Source organism: Strix aluco, chromosome 12, assembly GCF_031877795.1.
Source record: "Strix aluco isolate bStrAlu1 chromosome 12, bStrAlu1.hap1, whole genome shotgun sequence".
Lineage (NCBI taxonomy): Eukaryota > Metazoa > Chordata > Aves > Strigiformes > Strigidae > Strix > Strix aluco.
Window position 1 is genome coordinate 6,178,326 of NC_133942.1, and position 20,454 is coordinate 6,198,779.

At 53.6% G+C, this 20,454-nt stretch overlaps 1 protein-coding gene across 2 annotated transcripts in view; it reads left to right on the forward strand.

Moving 5' to 3' along the window:
- Positions 1 to 20,454, forward strand: part of LINGO1 (leucine rich repeat and Ig domain containing 1) — a 167,862-nt gene that overhangs the window by 48,107 nt on the left and 99,301 nt on the right. For both annotated transcript variants that reach the window (XM_074837475.1, XM_074837474.1), the window contains exon 3: positions 4,815 to 4,857. The gene's annotated coding sequence lies outside the window, so the exon portion shown is untranslated. The remainder of the gene's footprint in view (positions 1 to 4,814; positions 4,858 to 20,454) is intronic.

The window sequence follows — 20,454 nt, forward strand, 5'->3', positions numbered from 1 at the left end:
GCATGGGACAGTGTCAAACACTTTGCACAAGTCCAGGTAGATGACATCAGTCACTCTTCCCTTGTCCACCAGTGCTGTAACCCTGTGCTGCAGCAAACCCAAGCTGCAGACAATGCTACTATGAGCTCTCATAGCGGGTTAGATACACTTGGGAACACTTTTCCTCTCCTATCCCACCAGCCTCAGCACTGCCAGAGATGGATGTGACCTGCTGAGCTGGAGCAAAGGCTGGTGGTGAAGGCTGGTGCCATAGCTGAGATCAGTGTGGACGTGCCATCCCCAAGCACCCTGTTCCAGCTCTGCCATCCCCCTCCGTGGTTCTGATGGAAACCAGCCCCTCCACTGCTGGTGTCCCCAGGCTCCTATGGGGACACTTGTAACTTCTGGAAGTTGCTTGTGAGCAACCTTGTAGCACCTCTTTTGGAGGAACTTAGCAGCTCCAATAGTACTTGTGACTGTCCAACAATTGTGCCTTATTTTTAGTCTGAACTAGCCTAGATTCAGCCTCCAGCCACTAACTCTGGTCCAACATTTATCTTCTGCCTTGAGGAATGCTCTGCTATTCCAAAACCCTTCCTCATATAGGAAGCTGCACTTCTTAATGGAAAGGGCTGGACACAGATTTCCTGTGCAAACAGTTTCTGGTGGAAAACAGGTTTGGATTGAGCTCAATTTGTCATGTAAAATATGTACTCTCTGCTGAAGAAGTGAACTTTCTCCTCTGAAAAGCCAGTGCTGCAAGCCCATGGACTTAGCTCCTGGGAAACAAGGTGGGGAGCGGACAGCTCGGGTCTTGCTAGAGGAACTGGGGGGTATCGAATGAGCAGGAGTGGTTTCTCAGGCAGTTGCAGAGTTGCTGTTGCCTCTGTGTTGCAGACAGCTGCTGAATTCTGGTGCAGCTGGCAGTGCAGCGAGCCGCCTCAACCAGGAGGGCAGCCCGGGATGAGCGGCGAGGGCTCGCCCTGTGCCCCACTGTCAGTGCTTTTCATCTGTTGTTAATCTGAGGAACGTCACTGAACCTCCCGGGGCAGCTCGTCTGCCCACGCTGGGCAGCACCCATGGGCATAGGAGCTGCCTGCCCCTCCTGACCTGCCTGCCCTGCCTGCACTGCAGTGAAGGACCACTGAAATCTGGCTGATTTCAGAAAGTGCTGATTCAAAACTCAGCCGGTGCTCTGCCGGGCTGCCACGGGTCAGGAGGGCTCGCAGGTCAAATTCGCTATTCAGACAGGAGCTGTAAGCAAAGATGCCTCATGGTGAGCTTCACTGGTGTTTATTCCGAGCTCCCTTTTTAGCCAAAGCCCTTGAGCTATGCTGGTGATTGCTCCCCGCCTGCCCAGCAGATATTGCTGCTCAGCTGTTTGATTTTATCCCTCCTAATTTTACAAGAAGTGACAGTAAATCTATCCCGTATGCACAGGACCGTGTGGGGTGTTTAAACAATCATTCGCATCCAGATGTGTTGTTAGCTTTGGGGTATCTCCTGACAACGTGGGTTGGTGCTGGATATATTACGCCGTAAAAATTAACGTTCAGAGTCTGACATTCAATTCGCAAGAGCAAGTGAGCATTCAGCGATGAGCTCTGCTGCGTGGGGCAGCCCCATCGCCCATGGGTGCCGGGAGGGTGTCTGAGGGGTGCCAGGGATGTCTCTTATCAGACCTCCCTGCAGACACCACCGTTTAGGGGCTCCCAAGCACAGCCAAGGGTACCTATACAGCTTGTCTCCACATCCAAAGAGCCCATTAGCCTGGGAGGAGGAGGAGGGGAAGTGAGGGGATGTGGCAGAGGAAGATAAGTCTGGGGAGCAGAGGATTTGCAGGGAGTTAATGGGCGGTGAATTGGCATTATGCCCCGGCAGGTTCTCATTTCCCTGGCTTTGTGCTGGCTCATCCGTGCCCCAGCACAGGGAGGGAACATCTCCCCGATCATCCATCCCCACCTGCCCCAGCGGACCGCGCAGTGAGGGGCAAGGCAGGCAGGCACCGCCAGACTGCGTGGGGAGGAGAACGCAGCGGAGCCGGGGGCTGCCCAGGACATCATGGCCACAAGCCCCCGGAGCACAGGGTTTGCAGCTCTGGCACATGGCCCTGGGACCTCTGGCACACGGCGGGTGGCAAAAGGGACAAAGCAGAGGAAAATGAGGTTACTTAGCTGCTGTCCCACTGGTGATGCTGAGGGAGATGCTCCATTTTAAATCAAACCCGGATCAAAGCGGAGATGGCTCCTCTGCTGCTTGGGGATATATAAGGCTGTGCCTGAGCTCATAACGTAAGGGCAGTTCTTACTACTTAAAGCCATCTCCTTGCTCTGCTTCACTCGTCTACACTCACAGAACAATCCTGTATCTTCTCTGCTTCATATTACATCAGCTTGGAGGAGCTGGAGGGACCTCGCCGTGGTTTCCCCTCTGGGCAGGAGTGGTGGCCAGGCTCAGGCTGTGCCTGCTCTGAACTGGGGAAGGATGCTGACTCCATAGGAGGGTTGGTTTTGAGGCTTTCTTGAGCATGAGTGATGCAAAGTCGTGGTTTGCTACCCTGCTTCTAGCCACTAGGGCAGGATGTCCCCCCCACCAGCTCAGCCTGCACCCCCAGGGCAAGTGCCTGCCTGGGAGCCAGGGTGCAGCAGGCCTGGGGGCTGGTGGCATGGTCTGGACCCATGGGCACGCTGGTATTGTGGCTTTCCTCTCCAAACAGCAGGCAGAGGCCTTGGCCAAAGTAGAAATTTTCCAGTGCTGTTATTAACTCTTCAGCTCCGAGACAAGCAGCCCTTCTTCTGGTGCCTGGAGAGCACTCTCAGCAGCAGCTCTGTGACAGCTTAAGTCCTTCACCATGGCCACTGTGTCCCCAGTACACTGCACTGGGGAGGGCTTGATGCTCCAGTGCTCCAGGAACATGACAGTGGTGCTTGGCATAGGGTCAGGAGCATCCCGGACAGCAAGACGCTGGGTTTGGGAGCTGCTGGCAAGGGGTGAGCACTGGGGATGTGGCTGCAGGTGCTTTGGCCCCAACAGCTCCGGTCGCCCTCCTCCATGTCCCCCCCATGCAGACCTGATTGCTGCCTGGGAGAGCTCCCCAGCAGCAAGGGGACATGGTGGGACGATCACATGCAGGCCAGATCCTGCTCGGTCTGGGGGCTTCTGTAAAGAGCTGTTCCCCGCTCGTATTCCCTTGCACAGGCCTGGATGGATGAAATGGACTTTGCAGCCCCAAATCCCTTAATCTCCAATATACTTAACAGTATTAACCAGACTACAGGAGTCATATACACAGTAATTGCACTCAGCGGAGGACACGCGCAGAATTTCATGCTGGAAGGAAACGTATTATTCATTTTCTTCTGTCTCCCACCCATCTACACAGAAATACATGGAAGTCATGATAAGGATACGTTAAACATGCAAAGAAATGTCATAGCTGAAATACGACGTGCTCTCCTGGCAATTAACCTGGGCAGCCTTGCAGGAGCTGCTCAGGGTGAAATCTGCTGCATTTCAGTCTAACACTGAGACAGATTTTTGATTTTAATTTATGTTTTCTGAAGAAGCAGAGCAATGCTGGGCACCGCTGCCCAAGCAGGGACCAAGCTGTGGGATATCCCTTGGCTATGTGGACCTCTGGGTCTAACCTGTCCCCACCTCTAGGAAGCCACCATGGTCCCCTGTGTGCAGAAGGGGCCGTGGACGTTGGCACTGCCTGGGAACCTGCCGCGGCCCCCAGCAAACACAACCTGTTGCTGGTTGTGGCTGATTTAAAGCATCCTCCCTGAGGACCTGGTGACATGAGAAGCCAGTCCCTCATCTTTATGACTGGGTATTTGCACGCCCCATGCCTGGCGCTGCTCCTGTTTGCAGAGTTGATAACTGATGGCGGAGAAGACTTTATTGTCTGAGGAATACTTACACAAACGAGCACAATGGCTTAATAGGGAACACCTGGAGAAATCTCCAAAGAAAGCGCTGTAAATTCCCCTTCTCTTGGATTTATGGGAAGATTTTTCACAGATATTTATGCTTTCCCAGGTGCGTTGTTGTGACTCCTTAGCATAGATTTGCATGGCGTGCTCCAGGAGCTGATGAGGCACTGGGAGAGGGGAGTGGTGGTAGGGCAGCTCTGTGCTCATACTGGGACGGGAGTGGTGAATGGCTCCTTAATCCCTTGGCAAATTCCTACTGTGTGCAGCGGCTTGCAGCCCTGTTGGTGCTGGCCAAGCACCCGGAGAGGCTGGCAAGCAGGGATAGGTGAATTTAGGTGGCCCTGATGAATTTAGATGGTCCTGATGCAATGCAGGAGGAGGTAACCTCCCTCCCGCTCGCAGTGCCACAGCCCTGTCTGAGTGCTCTGGCTGGGAGGGACACAGGCAGGAAAGGTTCATTTTCTTGCTTTTAGGGTTTGGCAACATTAGGCTGCTTTGTGGGAGCCCGCTGGGTGCTGGGACACTCTGGTCAGCTCCAGAGGCAGCATGTGTGCACATGGATGCTGTGGCTGAAAGAGCAGCCAGGAGGGTCTGTATCTGAGCGACTCTGGGGATGTCCAAGACATTAACTGTTGTTAATTAAGTGGCATGTGTAGGCATCTTGTCTAGGACTCTGTCAAACTCTACTGCATGGCAAGGCTTTGGCTTGGGGTGGCTGGGGTTTGTGGAGCATTTTAGTGTCCTGTGGGACTGGGCTCAGCGCTGCCTCACAACAACATGCCCTGTGCCACCCACATGGGGCTGGTGCAACACCAACACTCCCCTGTCACCCTCTTAAAATGCCCACTGCTGTCAACAGCCAACCCACTGAACCACATCCCTCTCTCTCCTCCTTTCCAGGTTCCTTGCCTCGCCAGCAGGTCCTTGCAAGATTTCAGCTCTGGTAAGTGCAATAGCATTTTCTCCTTGCTGAGAGCGTGCTGGTGCTAAAGCATCACGTGGTGCTGGAGGAGCAGCAGGGCTGGGCACCATCACTGCTCCCCAGGCAGGTGTAAGAGCCTGAGCATGCCTCTGCCAAGGAGCCAGCTCCTGGTGCGCTTAACCCCAGCACAAACAGAGGCCCACGTGCTAGTGCAATTATTTCCCCGCCATGTGAAAATTGGCTGAGATACGTTTATCGCTGCCTTTCCATAATCCGCGAAGGGAAAATGCGTGGGCATCTTTGATCCTTTCCGAGTAAACTTTGACGGATAGGAACTGAAAACTTCAATTGAGTAATTGGCGTGATGATTGCAATAAAAGCCAGGAGGGCTCTGCCACCACCACCACAGCAGCTCTGGGGTGGGACTCGGGGGATCTTTGGAAAGATAAGAAGGTGAAGCGATGGGTGGGAGAAGAGCAAAACCTCCCTGGGGACCTTTGCAGAGGAGCCAGGCTTAGAGGAGCATTTAGGACCTGGAAGAAATGTGAAAGTCAGAGGTTGCAGTTCTGGCTGCAAGCTAGTGTCATCACCTGTAACCTTTCCAGTGACGGGCTCCTCTCAGGCCACCTGCTCTGCCACCAGCCACCCTGCTTGTTTTCTCCTGGGGGAACCAGTGGGTAGAAGCATAACATTTCCCTTTTCTCCAGTCTCTATGCCACTCTGTGTTTGATGTTTTCACACTTCCAAAGTCCCTATGGGTTTTCTAACCATACGCTTAACCCAGCAGAAAGGGTCCTGCTTCTGTGCTGGGATAAATTAGCAGGACTGTCTTGCAAGCAGCGCGACTGCTGCATATTGTGTCGTCTTTGCCTTTGGCCTCTTGACATGTTTTCTTTAAAAAAATATGTATTTATCAAAAAAGCAGCTTCTCTGTTTGATGCTACCCGTTGGGTTGATAATTGAGTCCCACCGAAGGCGTTGACACTGGCCGTGTGCCCAAGGATTTATTGTCGTTGTCCCAGGTTTCATGGCCCTGTTGAACTTGAGGGTTTTTCTTTTCTTTAGCAGAAAATGGTTCACTAGTTGTGGCCTAGAAATGTCAAAGGGAGGGGTGTTATGGTGGTCTAAGGGTTTTGGGTGCTGCTGGCATGACCTTGCTCTGGAACAGAGCAGCTCTGGGATGGGGACACCACTGCCCGGGGTGACCACGGCAAGGAGCAAACAATGGCAAACAAATGCCTGTAATGATGGTTGCTTCTGGCCATTGTTGATCATGCATGGTTTTCCTTGGTCCAGTCCATCCCCATGCTTTCCCAGCGGTGGTGTTTGAAGGCTCCCTGGGCTGCTATTCATGCGGGAGTGTTGGGGGATGCAAGCTGCTGTGCCGGCTGTGCGTCACCTGCCTTGTCCCCTCCCTTGCTGGTGCTGGCAGCATGGGTGGTTGTAAATCCTGATGCCTGAGGGACTGGCCTGATGTCCTCTCCCTCTGCATCCATCTCACTGGAGGGCATCTGGCATGGCATCGGCTCACCCCAAAAACTATTCCTCACTCCAAAACTAAGCAGAGACACTTGATCCATTGACACTTTGCTCGTGACGTTGGCAGCCTCAGCCGGAAGTCGCTCAGGTCCCTTCCCTGGCACTGTTCGTCCCCAAAAGCCCTTCCTGCCCAGCCAGGATGGGTGGGCTGGTGGGAGACATGGGCTCTCTGGTTGTCTTCTCTGGTCATGTCTACTCTTGGACACCCTACTTGGGCTTGGGACAGCGATTCCCATGGGGGACATGTGCAGCCTGAAGCCGGCAGCTTGTGCCTAATGCTGGGTGACCCTGAACAGGATATCTGCTTGCAAAAGGCATCGCCAACCAAGAAAGCCTGGAGAACTGGGGAGGAGTAGTGCTGGTGCTGCTGGTGAGATGGGCCTTGACCTGGGGCATGTGCCGGTGCTGGATGCGATGTCACGGTGGGAATTAAGGGAAGGGCTGTCTCAGCTGCTGCCAAAACGCTTGCACACTGCTCTGCACCAGCACATCAGGCTGCCTCAGCCCTTGGGAGAGCTGAGCTGTGTCGTGCAAGCAGCATCACCGTGTCCAGCGCTGCTCCAGTGCGTGGAGAAACTCCAGTCAATGGGTAGATGAGCTGACCACATGATTTTTCTGTGTCAGGGCCGTGTTACATCGGGAAGCGAACATACAACTCTGCCTTTCCAGGCAATTCCTTCAGGAGCAGCTCTGGCCGTGTTCCTGCCAGCAGCGAAGAGCAAGCATCTCTGTCTGCAGAGTGGTGACAGGCAGGATGGGACCTGCTGGTCCCCAGAAAAGAGGAGAAGGTGGAAAATGGCCTGGAGGAGGAGGGGCAGTGGGGGAGAAGTGGCAGTGGTGGTAGAATTGCCTCTCCTGAAGCACGGTAATTGGCTCACGACGTCTTCTCCCCGATCCTCTTACACCCCTCCTGTTGCACATCTCTCCCCAGACGCAGCCATGTGTGTTAGCAGAGATAAAAGCTCTCTTCCCACGTGGGGCTCTTCTCCCCCAGCATGCTTAATCGCAAACCAGCGTGGCAAACAGCCTTCCTGGGAGATGGCCCGGGCTCGGTTCCTCACTCTCCCTCCCTGCCTCCTGCCTTTTGCCTCCGCTCCCGCTTTCTCCCGTGCCTCGGGGCTGCCCACACGCCCCTGCAGCCTGCGTGGCTGTCACGTGCCTCTGATAAATGAGCTTCATCTGCACCCAAAATTAATCACATTGTCATGCCGGCAGAGGATGAGGCAGCTGCGCTGAAATGCCTGAATCTCTGGCTAATTTATCACAGGGGCTGGATGCAGAGCTGCTCCACAGCTCCTGCTGTGTGGGGACACACTTCGGAGAGGCGGACGGTGCCGGGGAGCTGCGAGAGCTGGGAGCGGATGCTTCGGGAGGAGGTCTTCTCCTGCTTCCCTGAGCTCAGCCATTGATTTCCAACCAGGACAACCTGGCAGGAGGTTTCTCACATTCAGGAGGGCTGATGCTGCTGGTGACAACCCAGCTCCTCTGAGCCACCTCAGACCTGGGAGCTGATGTGTCCTTCTGCGCTGGAGGATGCTCAGGAACCTGAAGCAGGAGACTAATGTGGAAAATGGACGTGAAGAAATTCTTCCAGGACTTCCAAATCTGCAGTGTTTGCGGATGGTTGAAGCGGGAGGTGCCTGGCCAGACTGACGCATCCTGTTCACTTAATTACTACAGCGCTGCTCATCAGAAGCAAGGCTTTCACTGGCTGCGTGCCTGCAGCACGCGTGCAGCCTGCAATGGGCTGGTGTCAACGTGGAGGACCAGCTCCGGGGCCAGGGTCACTCGGCTGTGGCAGCTCCTGGTACAAGACATTTGGGATGGGAGCTGGTTGTGGCATTCGCTCCTGGTGTTGCACAGGGGATGCATGTCTTTTTGGGATCCACATCATCCTGCTTGCTCGTTGCCAGCTGCTCCTCTCCATTTCAGTAAGGGTTTGGCTGGGCAGACCCTCTTTTCCTAGGTCCATCCCTAGGACAGACGTGGGTTCCTCCAATATATTCACTCTTGCTTGTCTTGTGGCAATTAATTACTGATTCCAGACCAGACTCAGCTCTGGAGTGCTCGTTAACTAATTGGATGCCTTCCAGCAAGTCCCAGCAGTCCCTCCATGATGGGAAAGTCGTGAATTCCTTGTCTGCTCCCTGATTGCTTTGTCCCCCTGTAGTTGATGGGAGCACCTTGGAAGAGGTCCGCTGGGGCTGCTCTCCAGGAACTCACAGGAGGCTGCTGACAGCACTGTGTGCTTGCTTTGGGATGCAAAATAACGGACAGCAAAGCAAAACACCGTGTAAATGCCTTGTATGGTGACTGATGGCACGCTTCAGGGGGCTCTGAGCTGGTGGAAGAGGCTGAAAACCTGCTCTGTCCACTGGTCTCTGAGGGTTTCACGACAACTCTCTTTGCAGATGTTGTCAGATGTGGGTTTTTTCCTTGTGGCCTGGCAGAAATGCAGGGAAACTAGTGTACTTTGTGATCTGAGGCTCTGCATTGCCCACGTTTTGTTGTCATGGGGAGAACTGGTCCCATGTTTTCAGAGAAAAGAAGCTTTTATCAATAAAAATTGAGCTGCTGGTGCTCTCAGCAGCTCACCCAGACAAAACAGTGAATTGCTTCTGTTAAAACTTCAAATCTTAACTCATAAGGACATGGGCTTCCTTACACCCACAGTAAGCTGGCTTTCAGGTAAACACAGTGTTTTGGGGAGCAGGAAAGGGTGTTCTGGGTCTCCTTCTGATGTGTCTGTGACAGCCCTATGGGGTCTCTGGCTAACAGGCACCAGAAGTCATGGGCAGCTGAGCGAGAGGGGATGGAAAGCTCAGTAGGAGCATCTCTGAGCCTTGTCTTCAGACCTTGCAGCCTGCTGGGCTGACTCTGGGGATTTCCTCCCTCCTTGTCTGCATGCTTTAGAGTGGTTTTTGGGCCTGTGCTTGTGACTGTTTCGGAGCTCTTGGGAGAGGCAGATGTGTATATGGCTGTGAGCAGGAGACATGTCTGACCTGATGTTCATCATTATTTTGACTCCCTTGGGGGTCTGTGGGGTATGATGCAGCCTTCGGTCAACACAGAGGAGGAATTACTGCTCTCTCGGCTCAGCCTTGTGCTCAGAGCAAGCTGCTGCTGCGGGGGAAAGGGCTCTCAGAGGTGCCACCGCTAGTCCTGGTGGCATCGGTGATGGGTCCTGATGGTCGGTGTTGCTCAGCTTTGCCGAGGCTACCTACTTCACCAGGCTGCCTTATTCTATTCATGTTCTCTTATTTTTTTAAGTCAGGGCTACAGCCAAGGCTTTGTGGGGACCCCTTTGCCAAAACACGAGAGAGACTGGCTTGTGCCCCCGGCTGAGTGGAGATGCCGGGGAGGATCCGGGGAGCAGCTGAGACATGACATGGGGAGTCGGAGGCGTGTGGTGACGCCTGTGCAAGAAATGATTCAACAGCCTGGGAAATAACAGCTCGGGTTGCCAAAGTGCGTGTTGAGAGGGTGGCAGGCAGTGCTCCTCAGGAGTCTGACAGCAGAGAACAGCAATGTTGGGCGACTCTGAGAGATGTCTTTGGCTTGGGTTGTCTGAGGTGGAAGAGTGAGGATCAGTCCCAGGTCTCACTGAAGTGGCTGGGCTGCTGCTGGTGCTAGAGCAGGGCAGGAACGACTGCCAGAGCCCAGCTGGGGCAGCCACTGGTGGTTCCTCTCAGTGTTTGCTGTCCCTGTGGCTGGGGGGGGAGCCCGCTGCTGCGCAGGGAACGGCAGAGCGAGGCATCCCTGGGAGTACATGGGATGCTCTGGGGATGCTGAGCCACCTCAGCAGAGGGAAGCAAGCGCTCGTTTGCCCAAAGAAAAGGCTTTTCCAGTCTCCATCCACTGCCAGAGCTTGGGGAAAGCCAGCTGTAGCTATTTTGAAGCACTTTGCCACACTCTGCAGCAATTGCTGAAGACGTGCCCAGGCCTTTCAGGGCTCAGCATTCAGTTTCTGAAAGGACTCGCTCCCTAGAAATTCAACTGACCTGTCTCTGCAGATACCCCTGTGCCATCAGCCGGGGACCTGTCATGGCAGGGCTGACACCTGTGAATTTGCTGCCTGTCTTTTCCTAGGTGCAAATAACTGTGCCACAAATTACATTAGACTTAACTATCTGTTAACGCTCCTGTTTTCTGTTCCTTCAGTCTTCTAGCAGTGCCAAGGAACTGGAAGTGTTTTTTTGGGTCTAGTCTGGCCCCACAGTAGTAAATGGGGGTGGCAGCAGAGGCTGTGGATGGGCAGGGAGTGCCAGGGAAGCGCTGTCCTGCAGACCCTAGGGCTGCTGGCCATGCCCTGCCCCATGGCTTGGAGGAGCAGGGGATGCTACCACATCCCTGTCGGCACTGGTAGACGGTGCTGAGCTGTTCCCCAACGGGCTTTGCAAAACAGCTCCAAGGCAGGCTCATGGTATCTCCTGTCCCTCTGTCTCTTGTAGGATCCGCTGGATGCCATGGATTTTAGCGGCATCTTGCATTTTCCTCTGGCCAGGCACAAATAACAGTATTTCACCCTCGCATCCAGCGATGCAAACCCCCTGCACCCACGTTTTGGAGAGAGCTGTGCTGTGAAGCGCCCACTCGGGCTCCTCTGAGCTCTGCCTTTGGGGTTTCGGCATGGTTTGTGTTTCCTCGAGCCTCCGTGCTTTTGGGCAGAGCTGGAAATGCCAGCCTCCCTGGGAGGGGCAGTCCTGGCATGCTCTGAAGCCAGCTCAGGGGAGCTGGAATAACCTGATATGACTCTGCAGAGCCTGATTTCTAGTCCCTGTAATTAAACATCCAGCTGTTGAGATCTTTTATGTGTATTCAAATTGAAACTTGGCAGGCTTACGGTAGCAGGGAGCTGGATTCAGTGACCGGGAAGATCTATTGCGCTCTTAAAGCAAACTCCATTATAGCCTGGCCAGGATGGGCAGGGATCTGAGCATGCCAGAGATGCTTTTAAGGGCTGAGCTGATGAGATTATATGGGAAACTTTGCCGTGTTATTGCTGACACCCAGCCCATGGACAGGGCGAGTGGGGGCTTCCTTAGAGACGGGGTCTCCAGAAGCCAAAAGAAGTCCTCAGAGCCCACTGAGGCACATAGGAGGCAGAAGAGGGCTCAGCCGCTGGAGGTCTTCCAGGCAGTGCCTGAGCTGAGCCTAAGTACAACCACCTCATTCAGGTGGAGGTGGCAGGAGAAGATGGCTGCTCCTCTGAACTACAACCCTAAACTCGAGATTTGTCCATCACTAGCGATAATGCACTGAGAAGTAAATGTCACTTACACAATTTATAGGAGAGATGCTTCGCTAGTTTTCTTTTTAAGGTTATACTAAAAATTAAACCACATTTTCCCCCAAGGGGGAGCGGCAGGCTGTCACCATAAAAAATGTCCCTGTGTGTCGTGGAGCAGCACACATGTGCGTGCACACAGCGTACGCAGGGATCGAAAGCACAAAAGGCACCACTTATGTGGCTGTTTAGCTGAGGAAAATCGTTATTTTTATACATATATTTTTATACTGTAATTTCCTGGCCGCATAAAAAAAAATCAGAGTTACACAAGCTCAGAACTGAGTTCCCAGTATAAAAGCCTGATGCGTGACTTATTTATGCAACTGAAGCATAAACTCATCAGGGACACAGGCAGGCGTGCTTGGCATGGTCTCCCGCTCCAGCTCAGGTAAAGCAAGAGAGGATCCCATCCCAGTAGGACCCATGATTCCAGAGCCATGTGGCATAGGCACCGTCAGCTCGCAGGAAATGTTCATTTGAGGTTAAGCAAGGGCTCAGCTTGGCTTTGACCGACATTTTCCCTTCCCACCCTGAGCAGTGGGGCAGCTGTTTGGGGTCCGGCTCTCTCCAGCCGCTCGTGTGGCATGTGGCTGGACAGGGCTCTGTGGCTTGGGGATGTTCATCAGCTCTGGCAGCAGAGCTAATGCGATTAAGGGCTTTCCTCGCCCTCCACTCAGTGCTCGTTAACATTTCCCTTCTAAGGCGTTTACGAGCATCGCTTAGTCTTGCTGCAGCTTTGGCTTATGCTGAGAGGAGTGCGGGGGCTGGCTGCTTGGGGAAGGCTCCCCGAAGGCCATGGGTGCTGCCCGGCCGGCGATGGGGCAGCAGAGGGAGGGGATGTGGCTGGGAGAGCTGCCGCGCTGCACCGTGCAATGCTGCCAACCCCAGTGCTTCCAGCAAGGAGTCCTATTTGTACTGGGGATTGGGAGCTTGGAGAAGGCAGATGCCTGCCCTGGGTGAGGGAGGGTGAGGCTGCCTATCTGGTAGCCCGCGAATGGAGACCTACAAACAGCTTCTCCGAGGTGTCACAACCCCATCCTCTGCACAGGCAGGGAGAGAACCCAGTTTTGGAAACCTCCTTCCCAGCTCTCTCGATCCAGGACCAGGAGAGTTATTTTTATTTGGTCTTGCAAGTAGGTCTTGAGACATCTCTAAGTGGGTGCTTCATAGCGTGCATGCAAAGAAACCTTCAACACAAAACCCTTCACAGCAGCAAGCCCGAGGCTGTGCTCTGTTGTCCCTGCCCTGTGCTCTCCTTTTGTTCCATGTCCCTGTCCCAGCTCAAGCCCTCTTTGCCGGGACGCCTGCAGCAGGCTGCCACGGGGACTGACCCCTGCCCCGCAGAGGCTGCTTGCAGGAGATGCTCCTGGACTTTCCATGGTGGCTCCCAGACAAATGGGGTTGGTGGAGCCTTTTCATTCTGGGGGAAAAATGAGGAATGGAAAAGTAAAGATATTTTTTAAAAATACAGCATTTAAAGAGAAACAACCAGCTGATGGAAAAGGGGATGTTTGGGTTGTGTGCTACTGCTTGGCTGTGGTCCCTCGTGCACTCATGGGGCATGTGGAGTCCAACTCCAGCCCAGAGAGAGGAGGGCAGGTGGTAAATGTGGAGCAGGGACATGGTTGAAGGTTTAGCTGAACTGGAGCCAAACTTTGTTCTTTTTCAGTCACCTGAAATGTGTTGGTCTGTGTTGAATCAAAGTAGAAAATCCTGTTTGATTTCTTTCTGAATATTTTAATTCTTCTACCAAGAAAAGCTGAATTTCCCATGGAAATTGCATTTCCTGTTTGGAGACAGGTTGTTAACGCACCGATCAGCACTACAGAAGGCTGCTTTTCCAGGGGCTAATACCTGAAGATTGACTGATTTCAATATCTAGCAAGATGCATCCTCTGATTCAGCCTTTTCCCTGCCTCATCGGGGCTTTTGTGCTTTTCCTTTCTCTCACGTGCATCCTCTGGAGCCTAGCAAGACCCAGACTTCTGCTGCAGCCTGGCTCAGTTGAGCCGAGGAAGGCCTCTTCTCTCTATCTGCCTGCCTATTTTCATGAAACCTCCAGGAATTTAATATCTTTGAGATTTCTAGCTGTCACTCACACGCTGTTGAATTTGACTGCTGAGTCGGAGACTAATTAGGGGAGACAGACAACACGTGGAGCACGTGATTGCACAAACCTTGTTTCCTTAAGGAAACCATGCCAAAAAAAAATTTAAAAACCCTAAAAATCCCTCTTTTCATTTTTTTTTGCCTTGTTCTACCTGAAGGTGGCTCTTGCCTGTGGCAGCCAGGGAGCATGGGCTGCCGTGGGGTGGTGATGCCCTGCACTGGGTGCCGCTGTGGGCAGGATGGGTGCTCTTGTCCCCGTGGTCCACAGGCACACAGCACTGAGTGCTCGGCGCGATGACTTTGGTCCTTCTGCTGTGACACAGGGTCGGCGTTAAAGACATGGCACAAGCATCTCCAGTGCTGCTGTGCAATTTCAGGGCAGACTCATCTGGCAGAGCCATCCTTTATAAATAAAGGAGATTTTAATTAAAAGCACTAATTGTTAACAGTCTATTATACTGCACATTAAGGTGAGATGTTAGCAAAATAGTGGGACATCCATTAAAATAACTGTTAAAATACTGAACGGTGCTGGCATTAAAGGGACTTTCGCTGGTTGCTGAAGGTGCTCCCTTCAGCCCTAGGCCAGTGTCTTGCTCCAGGATGTGTTGGTAGGGCAGGAGTTCTTGGATAAAGCAGCCAACAGCAGGTTTGGAGGTGATGCCTGATTGCCTTGTGTAACCTGTGTGCCCCATCTTGCTGTTTGCAAGGGGCACATTGGTGTCAGGGGTGAAGGATAGGCAGGGACATGGGACGGGAGCTACTGAGCCTGTTACTACATTGGGAGGAAGCATAAAAGATGCTGCCTAAGGCATGTGGAGCTGCCTTGTGCTGCAGGCAGTAGCAGGCAGGAGGAGGAGGAGGAGGGATGCCAATGGAGGCTGCAGCTCCTGGCTGACTCGCTGCCCTCCAGGGTCCAGCTCAGCTCTGGGATGCTCAGAGAAACCTGGACTCACACAGCTGCCTGCCCATGCCTGCTTTTATTCCCCTTGCCTGCTCCTTTCTTCCCCTGCTGCCAGATAGCCCCAAGACAGGCTTTTTATGCTTTTTCTTTTTGTCTTTTTCAACGAGAATAAATCTTTAATCTGTTGACTCTGAGACCATGCTGGAAACAAAGTCCTACAAATCTTGTGGGTTTTTTATAGCCACCTTCATCTCCCAGGTTGCCTGTTTGCAGCTTGGTCTGTGCCCAGAGTTGGCACCACAGGCTAGGATGGAGCTTAACCCTGACTGATCCGTGCTGGAGAAAAGGATGCAGGGATGGGGACACAGGGGCCCTGCCACCTCCACGCCCCGATGCTGTCTCCGCTCTCCTTGCAGAGAGTGTAATAGGAAAGGGGAAGCATGTGGATGGGAGGAGGTAGACGTACAGCAAGGAAAATCATCTCATTTTGCTTAATTATGACTGACTGTGACAGCCCGCATCTTTAGTTTGAAAAGTATCTGTGAGGTGCGGGTTGCTTCTCTCAAACGGGATAATTATGTTAATTAAAATGCTTTCTTTATAGCAGTTCTGATTAATAAAAACAGTTCCAGTGCTCTCTTTAAACACGCTAACCTTCTGTTGTGCAGGAAAACTGGCTTTTCTCAGCAATTTATGACTTTTAAAACAGATTACAGCGGGACAGCCTGCTGCTTTCACGCAGTAACGCTTCCTACCCGGGGGAGAGAAAGGCAGCCCACCACCGCAGCGCCCTGCTCTCGGGGAACAGACGGAGGAGAGCGCTCGGGCAGCAACGCCGGAGCAGGCAGCAACATGTGCCCGTGTGGGAGCCGCGGATGGGAGGCGTCGGGGAGCTCTGCGAGAGTGCCAGGGAATAAAAATACCACTTATTTCTCTAATTGCTGTTTATTTCCTCTGCAAAGTATTGAGATAATTAACAAGCTCCCAATTAAGAAAAAATTGTGTGTAGGGGAAAAACAGGTATGGGTGCCAAGAGGGCTGGGCTCGTGCCAGAGCGTGGTGAAGGGCAGGGGTGGTGGTCCCTCTTGTTGACCACTCGTGGGATGGGGCCCTTCGGGGACTCCAGGACTCTGGAGGACACGGCGGTTCCCCAGTTCCTCGCTGGAGACCTTTGCCAAGATGATGGTTGTGCTTCTAAAGGTTTTAAAGATTAGGAGCGTGCGTGACTGTTGGCATTCGGCTGGTTCATGTTTCATCTCTTGGCTGGTTTGTTGGTTCTTGAAAGGGTTTGTTTCTCGCATGTGGAGCTTCAAAGCCCCTGAGCATAGTCTGATGTGGGTTTGGAGAGTGGCTGAGCATCTACCACCCTCCTGTGAAGCAGTGGCAAGCCAGGAGAGCTTGATATCTCTGCAGGTAGCTCTGAAAATACTGTACACAGGCAGCCCAATGCATCACTTGCTGCTCATAAGGAGGATAGTATTGTCACACACTTGTCCCCAAATGCCAGTCTGAGCCAGCTGCATATTCCCACTGTGGCAAGGAGGTTTTGTGTCCTCCCCTCCCTCCCTTTTCCTTCCTCCACGTCTTTCCCCCGACTTGCTGTGCCTGCTGGCAGAGAGTGCCTTACACTGGTTCAGATGCTGCAGCAACACGTGAAGCAGTTCTCAGCTCCCACTTACACTTCCAGGACCAGCAAGGGGCTTTTACGCAGGGGTAGTGATTTGCATCAGGTCCCTTCCCTCCCTCCACACCCAGGAAGGGACCAGCACCTCCAGCAGCCGGTCCCCAGGCTCAGGCACTGCTGTCCTTGTGCTGGTGCCGTCCTACCGCCTTGCAGGCAACCAGCCAGAGGGCTCAGAGGAGTTTGGGTCTGTTCTGCCTTGCTCCTGTAGAAGAGGAGAAAAGTGAGTGCTTGGCTCTGTGAAATACTGCATGTGAAAAGCCACCCTTGCCCGAAGAGATGACGGCATTAGTTTGCCATCCAGCTGTGACCCCTGACGTCGAGCGGGGTGGCTGGGTGACTTCACTGGGTTCACTCGACCAGGGTGAACTGCTGGCAGGCGCGGGGAGAGGGGCTGCACAAAAGCTCCCGAGTCACCACCCTGTGACACATGCACTCGGAAGCAGCGTGCGGTGGGATTTTTATGCTCTGAACCCCTCCAAATGGCTGCTGCTGGCACTGCCTCACCACATGCACACTGCGAGCCCCCCAATTTTGAAACCTCACCTGGGCATTCAGCGAGGCTTGGCAGAGCTCAACCCCCCGGGCCGGGAAGGCTCTGCCAGCCCCATGGCTTAGGGACTTTGATTCCCTGATCATCTCCTGTTGTCACTGCTTCTGTCCCCTCCATCCCTCCTGTCCAGCCGAGCTCCACTCCCCCTCTCTTGCCGCGTTTGAAGTCTTTTGGGAAAGATTGGTGGAGGAGGAGGGGAAGCCCTGGGTATAAACTCCCACAGGCTTCAGGGTATCGTATACAGGCCAGGGGAGGGAGGTGAGGGGTGGTGGCGGTGAGGCTCCCCCATGCATGCAGCAAGGCAGCTCTGCCCTCCGGTGCGTTTGCACCCTGCAGAGCTAGGCGAGTGGGGCAGTTATACAGTGAAGCCATCCAGAGCTTCCCCGCATGTTATCTCCCCAAGCTGGGGGGGGGCCACAGCTGCCCCAGCCTGCCCCAGCGCGGCTCCAGCCCCCCCAGCACAGCCCTTTCCCTGCCCTGCAGGCTCGGCTGGGGCTGGCTCCACTCCTCTCCTCACCTCGCTGCCCCGTTTACCTCTGCTATATTTACATGTCTATTTTATGATTTCAATTTTTAATGCTTCTGCTCTTTGAAGATGCTTAATGCTTTGGAGTGGAACATTTTCTTCTGAGTCCTGAGTGCCAATTGAGGACAGACCAATAAATCAACTAATAACTGGAACCTCATTTTCTGCTCCCATGGCTGCGAGTTAACCCTCCTTGTGCTGCCTAGGCTCTCCCGGTGCTTCCCCATCTCCCCGGGCTGGACGCTGGCAGGCTGGGCTCTGTTGTTGTGCCTGGGGTGGCCAGTCAGGCACTGCCTGTACTGACTGTAAATACAGCAAGCACTTGCATGCTGCCTGTGCCAGCTCTGAAAATCCCTTGGCTGGGCGGTATCAGGCCTTTGGGCTTCCTGTGCTGGGCTGTATCTTAAGTGATGGTTTCCAGCTGTCACCTTCTTTCCTCTGCCATCACCACCGGCACTAACACGCCATTGCTGGATGGTCAGAAGAGCTGGAGATTAGCAAGGCTGCCCGCAGAGAAGCGGGGAACACAGTGGATGAGTCTGGCAGGTCACCTAGCGAGACTCGGGCTGTTCCCAAGCCCTCGACAGCTCCTCAGGCTGGAATAGTCAAGTGCCAGCTTTGCAGCTTTGTGATGCTGCAAAATCCAGGACCTCTAACTGCGCTCTGCAGGAATGACATCCGGAGAAAGCCTCTTCCCTGCTGCTTGCACAGGTGCTCCGGAGCCTGGCAACTTGTGGCAGAACTGAAGGAATCCCTCAGGAAAGCACCCCGTCTCTGTTTCACTGGCAGCTGGAGCAGATGAACCTCCGGCGCAGGAGAACGTGCTCTGTGCTACGAGTCTAACAGAAAGTGGCAGATCTTAGGTAAATCTTCTTTCCAGCTATTCACCCTAGCCCATAAGGGCTGAGGACTTTCCACACTGCTGCATTCATTTGTCCAACTCTATTTACTGTTCTCATTCATATCAATACCATCTAATCCTTTAAAGAAGCGCCCACTTCTACCACCTCCTGTAGCAGCAAGTTCTGCAGGTTGTTTGCAGGGCGCTTGAGGATTCAGGTGCTACCCCTTCTCTCAAGATACCTTCCCCAAGAGAGGCTGCTGGGCTTACCTTTCTGTAGTACTTTATTGCCTGTTGAATTATGAAAGCGCTGCTTGCATCACCTGGCAGACAGCCACGGAGCTGCCTCTCAGCTGCTCTTTAACTTCTGACTTGAAGGTGTTGCATGCATTAGCCTCCACTCCTCTACATCTGAAGCCAGACTGTGTCTGTGGGCTGTGCTAACATGGTGTGGCCGGGGCACTGGGGAAGCCCTGGCCGTGCAGAGAGCAGCCAGCCCCGGTCTCTGCTCCCTGCAGGCTGCTGTGGTACCATGCTGTTGTATGGCCAGGCAGTGCAGCGGGCAGGGGTGCAGGCAGGCCAGGCAGGGTGGACCCCAGGCCCGGCAGGACATGGGGGCTGAGCACAGCTGTGTCCTGTGGTGAGCCTCACCGGGCAGGGGGGCTCGGCACCCCCGAGCCTTGGTCCCCCACCGGTGGTGGCAGAGGCACCCCTGTCTCTCCACACCCCGGCACCAGCCTGGTGCCTTTGGCACTGCTGCCCCAGAGGAGAGAGCAGGGCTTCGTGGGGCTCTGCAGCTGCCTAATTAAGTGCCGAAGCTTCATTAAATAGTCCCTGAGACAGGCACGTCTGCCCTGGTACCCTTGCACTGCCACAGAAGTACAGGGCAGCATAGTAATAACACGAGGCCATGGCTATGCTATTTCCACCACCTTTTTTTTTTTTTTTTTTTTCTAAACAGGCTTCTCTTCAGTGCTGTGGTTTTGCTCCCGGGGGCTGGATGGCTCTCTGCAGGGGCTGCAGCTCAGCTGCAGGTGCCAGGTGGCAGCAGGGGACCGGGCTCAGCCAGGGTTTGATTCCCACTTTTGCTGTCAGAAGTGATTTGTCCCCAGGGAGCCCTCCCGGTGTTTGGCTCGGAGCAGCCTGGCCCCGGGCCAGCTCACTTTTGGCAAGCCAGGAGTGCCCAGGGCTGGTTGGCAGAGCTGCTCTGGTGTGCGGCTGATGGCTCAGGCTGCCCATCGCCATCTCCATCATTCCCAGAGAGCACTGGGGAGAGGATGGGGAAGGGAACAGGGCCCTTCTCCTTCCAGCCTCATGCTCTATTGCGCTCCAATGGCCCACATTGTGTTTATCCATAATTATAATAGGGTGACACGGTTACAGTTTCCAAACCCATACACAAATGCTTAATAACCCAGGGGAATGCTTTCCCGCTCATTAAGTGGCTCAGGCAGGAGCCGCTCTGCCTCTGCCCTTTCCCCTGGTCCTGCGCAAGCCAAGCGTGGGGAAGCATCTCAAGGCTGCAGCCTTGGGGGACCTGTCACCAGAGGGACACCACCTCCGTCCCCTGCATCCTCGGTCAGGCAGATCTGTGCACCCACGCTCTGGAAATGGAGGCAGAAGGTATCAGGGATAAATTTTCAATTGGAAAACGCATTTTTTATCAGGCTGCGTTAACAGAATTGGCGTGTAGCTGCGAAGCAAACATTCAGGTGGGAGAGTACTGAAGCAAATCATTCTGGCTTCCGTCTGTTGACAGTGTCCAGGAAATTCAAATGTATCTCTTTGATTTGACGTGTTTTGACTTTTATGTTTTAATATAATATCCAGGTTATATTTAACATTTTATTATGGTTCGTGTTTGAGAAATGAAATACTTTTTCCCTTACTGCAGCAAAATGCGTGAATGTTTCCCGGCAAAATGCAAGGGCTTGTTTTTTCCTGAGCCCTGTTCTCTGGGTGATTTTGATTCACTGAGTTCAGTGCAAAACAAAACTTTTAATTTAGGAACCTCGCACAGACCAGATATTGCAGTTTCGGACAAATTCATGGCTTTTTGGTTATGTGCACCCTGCAAAGGGGCACCTGAGCCCTGGAGCAGGTTCAGGGGTCTGGGAAAGCAGCATGTGTTCTAGTCTGGTGTTCAGAGGTGCTGCTGAGATAACATAGAGGCAG